This window comes from Embiotoca jacksoni, unplaced genomic scaffold (assembly GCF_022577435.1).
Source record: "Embiotoca jacksoni isolate LCO1_2020_lvr unplaced genomic scaffold, fEmbJac1.0.p SCAF_6, whole genome shotgun sequence".
Classification (NCBI taxonomy): Eukaryota; Metazoa; Chordata; class Actinopteri; family Embiotocidae; genus Embiotoca; species Embiotoca jacksoni.
In genome coordinates, this window is record NW_027185414.1 from 3,482,955 (window position 1) to 3,499,161 (window position 16,207).

The window sequence follows — 16,207 nt, forward strand, 5'->3', positions numbered from 1 at the left end:
AAAGGACAGTCCATTGACACCGATATCCCTTTTCCATCATGCATTAACATGTATCCTGGCGAGATCGGATCACAAGTGGCCAGCAAAAGTACAAATGGAAACGCACTCAGGTCATATTCGGAGGTGGTCTGTGACACGTGGCCACATTCCTTCAGTAGTGTGTACACAATGCCTCCTCAATGCATCCCAGGATACATTGTAAGACCGCCTACTGAGGTGACTTCCTCTGAAAATCAATAAAAAATAAATGCAGCTCCACGTTCCTGTTATCTGACCCTGTGTGTTACCGTCACATTACAGCAGGTTCGTTGGTTTTGGATGTTTTTTTCCTCCACTCAGTCGTTTACCTGATGACATCTTCCTGCTCTTCTTTTACTTTTATTTAATCTCCTGTCCAATCTGCTGAGTTCATCTGAACTGAACTGACAGGAGGAGAGATTTACTGCAGATTTACATTATACAGCAGTTGATTAGTGAATTAGAACACAAGCTGTACTTTACGATTGTTTCACCAAAGCCTCCTCAGGGTTTAGTATTTTTTTTCTTTTAGTTTATGTCGTGTTTCTGACACACATCAGAACATAGATGTCAGAGAGCCGCCCCCTTTCATAGTTTATTGATCCACTGCAGCCAGCGCGCTGGAACAATTAATCAATCTGATCAATCAGGTCCTCATGTTTCAGGCTGTGTGTGAAACATTTACAGACATTTACAGACATGAAAATATGTTATATTACAGATGGCGCATTAAAATGAGGCTCAGAAAGCAAAGATGTCCCGTTTTGGGAGATCCATTTGGAGAAGCATGAAATGCCAGGTGGGAACGCACGGCTTAAAGTTGGCCACATGTGACCCGATATAGTCAGGAGGCATGTTGAATCAAGGTGGAAACAGGGTCAGAGAGTGTGACTCTGAGGGATGTGTTTGATGCACCACAGGCAGGAATGACCTCCTGTGGTGCATCAGGTTGTAATAAGTGTGTCACTGGAAGTGCTGCTGACCTGCACATTGTGGAATGGGAGGTGTTGTTCAAGACACTATGTTAGCATCCTTCTTTCTGACCCTGAAGTCAGAGTCCAGCTCCACCCCAACAACGTCACTGCATGGCCTTGGGGATCAGTTTGTTCAGTTTGTTGGTAGTAAACATACATACAAGAAGCCAAGCGTAAATGATGACTTTCTATGGAGCTGTTGGAGTTGAATTAACTCTGTGCTTATTTTAAGACCCATTTTTGAAGGCATTGTTGCATGACAGCTGCCACACGCATTGCTGAAAAGTAACTAAGTACATTTACTCTATTTAAGTAAAAGTGAGATGTATTTGAGTATTTCCACTTGATGCTACTTGTTACCTCCACTCTATTTCAGAGGAAAATATTGTACTTTCTACTCCACTACAACAGCTTCCGTTACTTTTCACTTCAATATTTTGTCCCTAAAATATATGTTCAGTTGCAATGTTTACATTAATGTACAAAAATTAGACTCTTCAACAGTATCGTGGGTTAAAATTAGCTCTACTATGACATAACACTCTGAAGGCTGTTTTTGCATCATGAGTATTTTTACTTTTGATTCTTTAAGTACATTTTGCTGACAGCTCTTATGTAATTTAAATACAGTACTTCTTATTGAGTACTCTTCATGGTGATGTTACTTTTACCTAATATCCGAGTAGCACTCCTTCCACCTCTGGGCACATGTTTTCTTATTTTGTCCATCCCTGCCTGGTTCATTGAATATAATAAATTCCATCAGTTCAGTTTTCTTCAGGTACACGTTGTTGTTTTTCTGTCACAGTAAGAGGCTCAGTACTACCTTTCAGTCTTACATCGCAATCCCATTAGCAGTGGAGCTGAAACAGGGAAATAATGGACGGAACCTTTCGAGGATGTGTGCTGTCTGCTGCAAGGTTCAACATTAACTGCCAGGTACACGCCGTCTTCGCTGGCTGTTTTCACCTTCTCACTGCTCAGGTAGTTTCCATACATCATCTGCAGCCCAATTTAGACTATCAAAGTAAAGCTTTGAAGAAATAGGCACCGCTTCTGGTTATTGTGCCTCAAAAAAATTCAGTGCCATGTCAAGCAACAACAATATAGCTTTATACATAACAGCAGAATGCAAAAACACCCAATAAACCCATGTTTTTTGTAGCCTCAAGCCTCTGCATTTGGAATGAGTTCTTATAAAACCCAAATCACGCACTGGTAAAATAGGTAAACAAAGTCACATAAAACACATTCCTCTCTTTCCACAAGTATTACTGAGTCATGAAGATAGTTTGGGTGTTCAAATGTTCAGTTTGAGAGAATGAGAGGGAGAAATAGACCTTTAATCCCGCCCAGATAGAAAAGGTCTATTGCAGACATACCGGTGTTTCTTCTAGCTCGATATAATTCTGCTTTCTCTGCCTGAGTGTGGCCTATAATGCGACATGGTTGTCAGATACTTCCACAATCATTTTGGTGCACTCACAGCTAATCTCGCTGGCTGTTGGCATGACTCTGAATCCAGATGTGGAAGGCCAGGCTCACGCTGAGGACCCAGGTATACTGAGCCAGACGTTTTCACTTGAAACATGAGTGTACATCCAGACATGACCACCACAATCTTACAGCTTGATTCACTAGTCAAACTACACCATTTAAACCCTTGGATTTACGTAGGCCTCTTTATAAGAGATCCGACAATGTCACAATACAACATCTAAAGCAACTTTAATCATTATATTATAGTATTTTTGTAACAACAAACCATATGACTTCGAGCATGTGACATGTGTCACTTAAGATGATGAAGCAAATAACAAGAACAAATAATTATAATCCAACCTTGGTTTCTCTCAGTTCTGTGGAACATTTTAACATTTTTCAGTTTATTTGTTTTGGTCTTCCTGCCTGCAACATCACTTTGTCAGTCCACTCTCACTGCTCTCATCGTTCTAGTTGTTTCAACAGGCAACAAACAGCTGCATCTAATCAATCTGCTGCCAACACCAAACAGCAGACAGACAAAGTTAGAGACTAGTGAACAAAGTGGAGCATTTAGCAGCTATAGAGCCAGATATGTGACAGAGGGAAGTGGGTTAGCTAAGCCCAACATGAAGTCTGGAAATAGTGCTTACCTAACTCTGCCCAACGGCAATAAGATAAAACCAGGCTACCTGAAACTCACTACTGAAAAAGCTGGAGGCCATCACTTCCTGTGACCTTTTCATCAACATGTGTCTTCTTTTTTACCATAGACAATCCAAAGGTGATTTTATCCTCAAATTCTCAGCAAGTAAGAGAAAACACATTATTTTCCAAAATGTCAAACCATTCTTTTTAACAACACAGTTTCACCTCAAAACATGTAATAACCGTATTGGTTCGCGGCGCTAAATGTACAAGTTTAACACTAACGGCTCACTAATAGAGAAATGTTGTGTTTCCAGCAGTGAGGAGATTGTTGTTGTTTTCACACATACAACAGGCCACATTCTCTCACGACAACCTTTCACATCATGAAAACCTGTATCGTTTACACCTTGTGTTCAGCTGTGAGGAACCCTGGAGTCATATTTAATGAGGATATGTCCTTTGTCCTTTCTCACCTGTGATATTAATAAAATCAGGAACATTCTACCTCAACACAATGCAGAAAAAAATAATTCATGTTTTTGTTTATTTCCAGGCTAGACAATTGTAATTCCTTGTTGTCAGGATGTCCTAATTAGTTTGATCAACTTTAATTAATATAATTATTTCAATTAAAGCATGCTGTCTTTATTGGCTTCCTGTAAAATCAAGATAATATCATATCATCCTAACAAAGCGCTTCGCTGTCAGAGTGCCAGCTTATTTGAGGTTCCCAAAGTAGAATTGAAGGCAGAGCCCTCAGCTTTCAGGCTCCTCTCCTGTGGAACCAGCCTCCTGTTTCGGTTCAGGAGGCAGACACTGTCTCTACTTTTAAGGTTAGGCTTAAAACTTTCCTATTTGATAAATCTATAGTCAGAGCTGGCACATTTGACATTGAGTCATTCCTTAGTTATGCTGTCATAGGGTCGCTGGGGGATTTTCCATGATGCACTGAGCTCCTCTCCTCTCTCTATGCATTAATAGGACAGCATTACATCTCATTAACATGCCTTCTCTCTCCGATAGTTTTGTTAATTGTTTGTTGTCTCTCCATGCAGTTCCTCTCATTGGTGTAGTTTTGTGCTTCTGCGATTACTGACCGTACCAGCAGTTTAGTGTCTATGCTGTCTTTTCCTCTCTTTGTCTAACCTCACCAACATCCTGCTTCTGTCAGAGGTTTTTCTTCCTGTTTAAAGGAAGTTTTTCCTCCCAGCTGTTGCCCATGTGGGATTGTTGAACTGTTGAGTTCCTTTCTATAATGGCAGGATCTTTTATGTGGACTTTACTATGTTAAGTGTCTTGAAATAACTTGTGTTGTGATGTGGCCCTATATAAATAAAATAAACCTTTAAACATGAGAATTTGTGCTGAATTTAACAGTGCAGCAAGAACAGGCTGAGTTAAAAATCACGTCTAAAAACAACAAGGTGGAAGTTTAAGTCTTCTGCTCGGCCTGAGTGCAAAAAGAACAAGCAAAGTAGGCAAATACTTCCAAAATGGCCGACCAGAATCAGGAGCAAAATACAGGCGAGGATCAATAACCCATGAATACAAACTGAGTGTAGGAGACGAGGCTTGGACCAAAGAGCACCCTGTCCAACAACGAACTGTCATTGAGAGCACATGAGGGAGGGAAGACACAGGTGGACACAATCAGGACGGGGCAGACAATCATAGAGGCAGGAAACATATGAACGCAGGAAGACTAGACTATGAAACGAGAGAAAATGTGAGTCACAAAAGGAAATAAAAATACAGAAAAATGTGAAACCACAAAAGCGTGACTTAATGTGACACCGAAGTAACATAAGAATTGTGATGTGTGCTTTATAGGCACTTGAGAAAAAACAGTATGTGCAGTCGCTGATGAAACCACAGTTAGAGGATCAAGATTTAGCAGCGAGATTTAACCGAACCCCGTCTTGTTTCCTTTTTAATGGAAATATAAAAAGTGCGAGATATGAAAAACTGCCTCAACTGAAAGAATTAATGGCCCTTTTAGAAATATTTCCTCCCTTTGCCTTTGCATTTATCTCTACAGAGCAGAGAGATGGAAATAAGGATGAGACGGGTTGACATTGTGGGAGAGGTAGTGACCTGGATTCAAACCAAGTACGCCATGACCTAGACAGCTAAGCTATCAAAATTCATCTTTGCCGCTACATGATGACGCTTAGGCATCTGGTTTTAACAGAGGAGAGAAAAGCATCTGTTCACCCCCCACTGAAAGTTGCACCTTAGCAGTAGAACAAGAACTAAAGTAGCAGGTGATGCTTTTACAGTAAGACCCACTTTGGTTTAAATCTGAAGGGACCTACAGGATACGTGCCTGCTGGTATGAAGCCTTCACTGTGCCTCAGAACAGAGAAGAGTACTGATATGTTTGTGCATCTTTGTTAACCATCAGGCAGGAAACCACATAAGGACTTTCAACATAATTTCATACATTAAACCTTCGTTAAAGTACCAAGCGGTCGTCCAAACTGTCTTTAAAAAAATCAAATGAGAGACTCGGTTATAGCGCACTGTCCCTTCATGCAGGTGGAATAAATTATTTGATATAATCACAGCAGGGCTAGATTGGAAATGTTCGTAATAAATTAGATAAATCAAAGTACATTTTAATTATCAGGGATGTTGGGCTGTCGTCAGGCATTGGACAGAACACACATATTGCTGGTACGTCATTGCCGTCTTCAGGTCTTCAGTGGATGATTATCAGCTGTTCAAAGTGATGGAACAGCTGATTGGCTTTTGGTTTATGGAGATGACAGACTCTGGGCTACTGTCCAAACGGGCCATGACCTCCACAGCTCCACAGACATCAGACTCATTTTCAGTTTAATCCACAGTGATTGTGGTGGTTGTATTGAGGTTAAGTATTATTATTATTCATTCCGTCACTGTGATCCAGCTGGAATCCATCAGCTTCCAAAATCACCTGCCGGTTTTACAAACCTGAGATAACTGTCCTCTCTCCTGTCCTGCTGCTTAACCGGGTTTCTGCAGTAAAACGGTGCAATACTGGTGGCATGGCAGCAGATGCAGACACACAACCAGAGCCATAGAACCATCTTCAGCCACAGGAATTACTGAGGTAATGACAGTTTGACTTATAATTGACTGGGATGTTCTGTGTGGATCACATGGGGAGGACATCAACAGCATGATGGACTGCATCACAGAATACATTAATTTTTGTGAACAGACCACCGTACCATCCCGGACTGTACACTGCTTCCCCAACAACAAGCCGTGGATCATCAGTGACCTGAAAGTGCTTCTTAATAAGAAGAAAGCAGCCTTCAGGTCTGGGGACAGAGACAAGCTCAGGAGAGTGCAGCGCCACCTGAAGGAGAAGCTGAGAGAGTGCAAGGACTCCTACAGGAGGAAGCTGGAGGCAAAACTCCAGCAGAACAACGTGAGGGAGGTGATGAAGGAGATTACTGGGTTCAAGGGGAGAGAGAGACAACCAGGGGTCTCCCTGGAGAGGGCCACACACCACACCTCCCAAACACCTCCGCTGCCTTCCACCCTCCCCCTCTGTCCCCCCTGGTGAGCTGCATGGACACAGAGCCCTCAACTCCAAAGGGCTTTTCCACCACTGACCCCCCCGCCCCCCTGTGACAACTGGCCAGGTTAGGAGACAGCTGAGAGACTCCACCAGAGCAAGACTGCAGGGCCTGACGACATCAGCCCCGGGGTCCTGAAGACCTGCACTGTCCAGCTGGCTGAGGTCCAACAACACCTCTTCAACCTGAGCCTGAAGCAGGAGGAGGTCCCGGTGCTGTGGAAGACATCGTGTCTGGTTCCAGTCCCCAAGAAGACGACTCCATCTGGCCTCAACGACTACCGACCGGTTGCCCTCACATCTCATGTGATGAAGGTGCTGGAGAGGCTGGTCTTGGCCCACCTCGGACCGCTGGTGAAATCTTCTCTGGACCCGCTGCAATTTGTGTACCAGCCTCGTGTGGGAGTGGACGACGCCCTCATCTACCTGCTGCAACGAGCTCAGTCTCACCTGGATGGAACCGGTGACTCTGTGAGAATCACTTTCTTTGATTTCTCCAGTGCATTTAACACCATTCAACCACTGCTGCTGAGTGAGAAGCTGCGGGTGGTGGGGGTGGAGGGGGGTGGACATGTCCACCGTCTCCTGGATCACTGACTACCTGACAGGCAGACCACAGTTTGTCCATCTGGGCAGTGTGCTGTCTGATACGGTGGTCGGTGGTACTGGAGCTCCTCAGGGAACTGTTCTGTCTCCTTCCTGTTCACCTTATACACCACTGACTTCCCAGAACAACTCAGAGTCCTGCCATCTGCAGAAGTTCTCTGATGACTCTGCAGTGGTCGGATGTATAAGGGACGGACGGGAGGATGAGTACAGGGCAGTAGTGGAGGACTTTGTGGAGTAGGCGGGAAGAAATCACCTCCTTCTGAACGTAGCCAAGACCAGAGATGGTGGTCGACTTCAGTAGGAAGACGACGGCTCCACAACCGCTGAGAGTTCTGGGAGAGGAGGTGGACATGGTGGAGGAGTACAAGTACCTGGGTGTGTCCATCAACAACAGACTGAACTGGAAGACCAACATCAACGCTGTCTACAAGAAGGTGATGAGTCGACTCTTTTTCTTGAGGAAACTTCGATCCTTCAATGTGTGCAGCGAGATGTTGGAGATGTTCTACCATCTGTTGTGGCCAGTGAACTGTACTTCGCTGGGGTCTGCTGGGGGAGCAGCGTTGGAGCCAGAGACACCAACAGACTTAACAAACTGGTTAAGAAGGCCGGCTCCATCATTGGCTGCAAACTGAACAGTCTGGAAAAGGTGGTGGAGAGGAGGACGCTGAACAAACTATTATCCATATTGGATAATCCTGACCACCCTCTCCACCACCTGCTGCAGGGACAGCAGAGCACTTTTTACAATAGACTCCTCCAGCTCTGCTGTCACAAGGACCGATACAGGAGATCATTCCTGATACAGGAGCTCATTCCTGCTGACCGCAATAAGACTGTACAATAACTCACCTCTGGTTAAATCCATCACCTAACGATATTACTGTTGGTTGTATGTTTGCTGCTAAATCTTTATTTAATTTATTTAATTTAGTTAGCACCAAATCATAACATAAGACATCTCAGGGCACTTAAGATCGGAACCCAATGATTTAACAAATTCAACATGAGCAACAGCTGCAAGTAAAAACTCAATTTTACAGGAAGAAAACCTGCTATGGTGGGAAGGAAAAAAACTCCCTTATAACATGAAGAAAAACCTCCCGAAACAGGAGGGAAAAAAATATTTGAACATGAAGAAACCTCTTACAGTGATAAGGGGAAAAAAAATCCTCTCTTGACAGCAATAAACCTCAGACAGAAGCAGGGTCAGGGGTGGGCGGTTATCTGCCTCAACTGGTTGGGAAGATCGGAGATGACTCATGAAACTGATGGTCTGAAAAGCACAAGCAGAAAGATCATTGGGCAAGTACGGTGACGACAAGATTATGAATGAGTGACTTGACATTGTGGGAAAGCGGAAGTGACAAAGAAAATGGAGCAGCAGGATAAGCAAGCCCATAGAGATGAAGATTAAATGTCAGTGAAGAGATTTTCCTGATTGAATTTACCCTTACGCTTAATTTAAATCTAATAACAACCACTCAAATTTGATGAGCTATGACTGGACACAATTGATGGTGAAAATGAAAAGTAGCTGTCACAGGAAATATAACTTATCATGTTGTGTGTAAATGATAGACTGTCTGAATGGCTGATTGTTTCAACCAGAGAGGAAAGGTTCCTCTAATGGATATTACCTGGAGGCTGTACTCAACTGACCTTTGTCCCTGATTTGCTTCTATAAAATTGTACTTTTTTTTTTTTTTTTACCTTGAGAGCACTGAAGTGACCATTCATGTTCAAGAATGCTAAACCTGATCTGATAAAGAAGCATGCTAGTGACTGAGCATTTCACTTATCTGTACACAGGCAGTTCTTCCACTGAAGGTCACCTGAATCCAACCACTTTATTGGATAATGTTACAGTCAATTTACTGCAGCAGAGTCAACCTTGACAAAAGGCTGAGCTGACATGTATGAAGACACTGAAAGCACACTCAGTGTAAACAGATTTGCTTTAGCCTGCAGTGTAATCACATTGAAGATATGACCAGCCGGGACGAGACAGATGCTGTGCTTCTGGGTAGGACCAAGAAACTGTAGGTCTGCAATCCTCTGATTGTGAACACGTCATTGTTCACAGCACTATACAAATTGTAATCTGCTGTTGGTTTCCAAAGGATGTTGTGAAAGATGTGTTTCATTTCACCACAGCCATCATTTCCTCAGATTGGTTTTATTTCAATTGGGTTCTTGTTTTCCCTTTAACAAGTCTTAATGCACTGACCTCCGACCTCTGACTACTGCTTGTTACCTGTAATGTTGGTGATTTACTGTAACCAAGGATTATAGTAGTATTTATAATGCAGCGATTTAATAATGATTTTACAGTGTTTGCCACATTGGCATCAAAGTGTCCGCTAGTTATCATAAAACAATATTGATAAAATCGTCAAAAAATTAAGACGTGTAGAAGAATCTGGTGCCTCTGCAATGATCTAATATGAACTATGTCTCCCAAATATAATGAGAATCTGACTGTTTGAGGACATAATTGTTGCAGTATTTAAATATATGGAAACATAAAACATGCTGAACAATATAATCAAAAGTATAAGAACAGCTCTGCAACAAATCTTGTTGCTACTGTTGGAAACATATTGTGTTCAGTTAATGTTAAGACTGGTGTGATCATTGAACCGTACGGTCATTTTATGAGTGTTTTTTATCAAGACAGCGCAAATGCAAACATTACATCTGGGAAATAAGTAGGATTCCCCAGACGTGAGTTTTGTCCCTTTCTTTAGGCTCCTCAAGTGAAAGATGACGTTTTTCCTTTTCTTCGACAAAAGTATAAAAGCAAACAGGCTGCTGGTAATTCTGTTTAAGTATCTGCATGTTTAAAGTGATCTGCTGTATGTGAAATACAAATCCAAGAGAGCCACACAAACATATTCCATGCATTTGCAAAGTGACAGCAGGATAATGAGAAAACAATCTAAAAGAAAACAAACAAACAAACACTTACCAGAATATTTCGTATGCAGAGAAATGTTGTATATTGTGCATTGTTGCATTTTCTTGTCAGAAGTCAAGACACTGCACAGGTGAACTAGGTCTAAGCTGTGAGCAGTCTGATGGGAATTGAAGGGTAAAGAGCAAAACACAGCTTCCACTTTCTCCAGTGAGTGCATGCTAAAAATATCTGGAGTGGCCCTCCTTAAAACTAGGTCACTAATGATGTTTCTTCTTCTAATACGTAGCAAGAGGGTTGTTCTCGACTGTCTGTCATCCTGGCCGAGTCAGCACATTTAGCACCAAGTACCTCAGGCATCCGGCAAGCCACTTAACAACGGGTAATGACAGCTCAGGACTAAATGTTTCAGTTTTTATCAGTTTTACACTGATTGATAATTAATGCCCTGTTGGTACGTGGTCCAGCACTACAGTCAGTGTTTTGAGCCACGCTAGCTGCATTTTTTTAAAAGATTGCAAAGTCTGTAGCTGTTGTCCAAATGGCATACTTATGTACTGCCATTCACTATTTTGATTGCATCAGTGCGTTCACACTGTCAAGTATGGAAACATGCAGTGCACTACAAATACCCGGATGATGCACCAAAAATTGTGTGAGTGTGAAATGCTGGACGCTTTCCACACTCAATGGTCGCCATCTTGGCCACGTAGCAGAAAAAAAGGGGAAACATTTTTTTAAATCAAGATTTCTGAGGACGCTGCAGCTGTTGCAGAACACTGTAAGTGTTTATTTTTCATTAAATACCACCATACTGATGCTGGACAGGACGCCTCTGTATTTTTATTGTGTGCGTTAAAAAGAGGGCACAAGAACACTTTCATTTATGGATGAAATAATAAAAGCCGGCAGATATGTTGGCAGGTGATTCATTCAAATGTTATTGTTATTTCCATTAAGTGCAGAACAGCAGCGTGCGGTTTGGGACAATGTTGAAATTCAAGCACTACACAAATAGGAGTCCTAACATGTAAGCGTTCCATATCTTAGTGTACTAAGGGAAGTACAACACTGGGAACACAGCCTGTATCTTTGTTTGTTCACAACTTCGGTCCTGACGAACTTATGTCAACAACTTTTGGATGGATACTCATGAAATGTTGTACAGACATCCATGGTGCCCAGAGGATGGAGCTGACTCATTTAGATGATCCTTCTACCCGTCCTTGAACGCCAACATGACATTGATGTGGTGTCGTGAAATTTGGCTCAGATATTTGTGTTGCCTACGGGATATATTGAATTCTCTGGTGATCTGGTGCCATTATCATGTAAATTTCAGCCTGTCCTAAACTTTTGCTGCGTTCAAATGGAACTCGTGAGGTTGTGATTACAAGATGGGAAGTTGGGCTCACGCTATGCTCGGCGTTCAAGTGGTTAAGTCCTGGGAACACCGGTGCTAAGCAACGGCAACATGGATGGTGTCTAGAAGCCACAGAAGCTAACAATTTAGCAAGCTAACAGCATGATGACGGAGGGAGAAGATCAGGCTGTTGTAACATCAACATTTTCCTCAGATGCATTATTTAAGATATGATGAAAAACTATACGTGACTAAAATTACAACATATTAGCTTAACATCCAAATAACTTCCACGGCCTGTGCCATTTCCCTAAACCTCAGCAAACACGTTACAACTTGTGGACTCGAGGCTTGTAGAAAGTTTCAGATAGAATCTTCTTTCTCGTGCACACGGTAAATACGACCCCATTTGAACGCAGCATTTGATTTACCTCCACCCTCAGTTGTGCTTCCAGACATAAGGGTTGATATATCTTATTTATGTATTCAGATTTTAGTAACATGATGAATGATGTAGTGTTGACCGTGCATCTAAAGTGCATGTGTGGTCTGCTTGAGGCTGTTTTAAAGTGAACTGAGAACACTGAATCACTGTTTCCACTGAATGAACCAGCAGCGTGTAGTGTGCGATGCAGAACATCGCTTCCTCATTAAACGATAGCACCAGTAACAGAAACCATCAGAATCGAATAAATCATTGGACACAATTGGCTGCTCAGCAACTCATGTTATTTACAGAGTGTGAAGCTCTGGACTGAATGGATCAGCTTTGACAAGAACTGAACTTACATCTGAAACAGCAACAGGAAGCAGTGTTTGTGCATGTATTGTTGTTTGTCCTGAAGAGCTTTGGAAAGATTATATATTCATGTTCTGATGAATGTATTTAAACTAACAGTGATGATGCAACCACCTATCCTTAGAAAAAAAAAGTGAATGAACTGGCCATGATTCTTTGAACTGAATTGAATAAAATAATTTTAAAAAATGAAGTGATAAATGATTTCCATCTTTAAAAGAGACTGCTATCCATTTATTTGTAATATGTGGAGGGAGGACAATTTATGATGTTACGACCACAAAAAATAAAAAAAAATAAAAAATAATTTGGACCCGATGGCCAATAACATAAAAGAGGACGCAAAACTGAGGATTCACAACATCTAGAATAACTTCACATTGCCAAAACTTAAGTAAAACTTTCAACAGTCAAAATGTTGACGTCAAAACTCTGAAAGAAACTAGACTGTATTCTTCTGGGCAGGATTTGAACGAGCAACCTTCAGCCTAGGGCATTTACACCCATGAAGCACTTGCTTTGACCACTTGGCTACCAGACCACTCAGCCATGTGATGATGTAGTAACCATAGTTTTTTTCTTTTTTCATTCTTATAAAAGCATATAGTTTATATTATTATATAAACTGTCCTCCGCTGCCACCCTCAGACAATTTACAGTAACTGAAGTTTGCTGCTTTATTTCATGTTAAAAGTCATTTAAAAAAAATTATTAACAGGATTTTGGGGGATAAAGTTTGTGGTAGTTCAGAGAAATCCAAGAAATTGGTAAATATTAGATAAAATGTTAATAATTTACAAGCATAAATGGTAAAAAATAAATAAATAAACAGGTTGAATCTTTTCGAAAGTAAAATAAACAATAAAGCTTATTTTAAATAGCATTTTCACTGTCAATTATCTAAAAATAGTTTCTTTAATTGTAAGGATGAACTTAGAAAAGTACCAAATAATATTATAATGTTTTTGCATCATGGGTAGCAGCCTTTCTGAATGTAACACAATGATTGTGACAGAACTAAATAATCCTGTGTGATCAATAAACTCATTTGGGTACATAATATATTATAATTTCCTGAGGTCTTATAATTGTTTTTTGTACCTCTTTTCTGTGACTTGAGGATCATTAAAGTTATTTATTTGCTGGTTGTTGTTTAATATCATTTTTGTACTTGTTTGTATCAGAGAGCTAATGAGCTAACTTTTTACCTTCATATAAAAAAATAATTAAAACATTTTTTTTATTAGGTTATTTGATTTAGGTTTTTAGGTTGTATTGTTATGTTTTAGATTTTTTGTTGTTGTTGTTGTTGTCATTTTGCTTGGTTTTAGTGCGTATGTGCATTTTGGTTTGATTTGGAAGTCTCATCTACCTTCAGCAAGACTCCAATTACCATCCTCATGTAGTCATTTCCCGCTCTGAAGCTTTGTTCGTAGACCACTGGACTATCTTCAGCGCTGAAGAACAAGTAGCGTCAGAGAAAGTGAAAGAGGACACAGAGTTCACAGAGTCCAGCACTGCAGTCGTGCAGAGGAGGAGGCAGAGGCAGATGGAGGTTTGTTATGACGAGGATTTACTACATCTGCAGTCGCAGGTAGAAAGTCAAACAGTTTGTTTTCTGCTGGAAAAGGTCACCGCCACCAGGGTCACCTTTAGGCCAACTGGTGTAATTTGTTATGCCTGAGCAGTGGGAGCAATTTGCAACCTACATTCCAAATTTGGTGAGTTTTCACCACATGGGTTTTTGCTGCACAATCACTTTAAGGGGAGAAAAATAAGAAGAAGCAGAATAATAATGGGATCAAAGACAAAAGGTCCCGTGCAGCTATGCTGCTTGGACCCCTAAATGTATAGCTCTCTATCTTGAGGTCTACCTTTTTGCCCTATTAAGTATCAGCTGGGGAGCATCTCTGCTGTGGCGAAATCACAAGACAACCCCGACAGCATGTGGTATGTTTCTGTAAGAATTCAGCAGCACAGAATTATAAAGTGACTTTCAGTGTTTGTCAGACACGTAACGCAGAAACCATGTAAATTTGCATGCGTTTTATATTCACTCATGTTTGCATATTCTCCATTGTGTTTCATTTATTTAGTTCAGCCACAAAACAAAACGATCAAGACTATGTGTTGACTGTGATGAGCTTCACAGCTTCAACCATTTAATGACGGTGACCATTTGTCCCTCTAACTCACATTATCTCCAATGAGAGAAGAAAGCTTTCTGACATCCATCCAGATAATTAACACACACTTTTCAACACTCGCCACAGTCAAGAGGCTCATCTGGGCATGAAAATCACAGAACAAAATCCAAAGGCATATGGAGTCTTTTCCATTGTGTGGCTCTCTGCTGCAGGCACACGGAGTATAAGTACTCGTTAAAAGTTTTAATCAAACTGAACCTCAAGCCTGTGATGGAGGCAAAGAGAGCCAAGTGTCAAACCCAAAAGAATCCATGATGATGATGATGATGATGAATCTCAACAGACAAACACTGAACACCATGAAAATCTGAGAGATTCAATCAGGGGAAATCTGTTTTATATTATTTATTTCACAGTCCAGACAAACACATTAATAATTCTTCTGTATAAGGTCTCGCAAGATGGACCTTCAAATATAAACACAAATGTATGTTTCTTTTCCCCTCCTCCATCACTTTTTATGTCCTCGAACTGTCTGCTACATCACCTGGTTTGTCTTTTGTAATGGTAATTCTCCGAACCATTATATTCTGTGTGATACATATATTCTCTGTTTGCTAACACATGACGTTTTGTTTTCCTTCCAGCACACCCACATATTCCCCAGATGATTCCACATACTCTTTATGTAACACAAATGTCTTCTTTGTTTCTTCATATCACATATGTTTTATCTCATTGTGACCTCGACCTGGTACAGAATGGTCCCTCCAGCAGTAGGGAGTGCAATGGGAACCAGACAGGAGGATTCTTCCCATGCAGGGGGAGTTCTCCACCTGCCATGAACAGAGACAGCGGACCTTCCCATAAAAAGCCTCCTGTTTTCTTCCTAATGGGTGTCTCACACTCACTTTCTCCAGACTGCTCATGTACTCTGTGACTGTGATACTTTCTTTGCAAAGAATAAACGACGACAAAGACATTTGGCGTCAGAACCTTTATTTCATTTTCTCACCAAGAATTAGATGAAGAGAAAATCATCCTGATGATGACGTTAAATTGTAAAAGCTTTCGGAGACATCCTGCTTCTTTGACTAACACATTAAATCATGCGGAAGAGCAAAACAAAATGTTTTCCTCCTGGGAGAATTAGAAATGCCACAGCACATATGAATCACTTCCATTTCATCAAATGGATCAGTATTAGCAGTGGTGAGAAATTAAATATTTTGCCCTGTCTTTGTTGAACACCCAATGGCACGATTCAATTCTTCTCACTTCAAATTGAATGGACAAAAGAGTGGCAACAACCCACAACACAAAGTGCACACCATCAATAAGACTTTCACATGTTGTCAAACAAGTTAAGGCCCTCTTGAAGGAAGGCTGTGTGGTATTTATGAATGGCATGAGGAAAACAATTACATTTCCCCATCGATTCTGCAGTAAAATAACTACAATTAAATATATTTCAACCCTTTCCAACCTGCAGGTGTTTGTGCTGGATCTGTTGTCAAAATGATACCTGTTCACATTTTCAAAAGGTTTGAGGTAGAGTTCTAGTTGAACAATGTCAGCAGCGTCTGTGTTTTCTGACTCATTGTTATGATGATGTTATTTAAACTCTAAAGTGCAGTTCTGAATAGGGAGAAGTACAAATATAAATCTTTGGAGGAGTT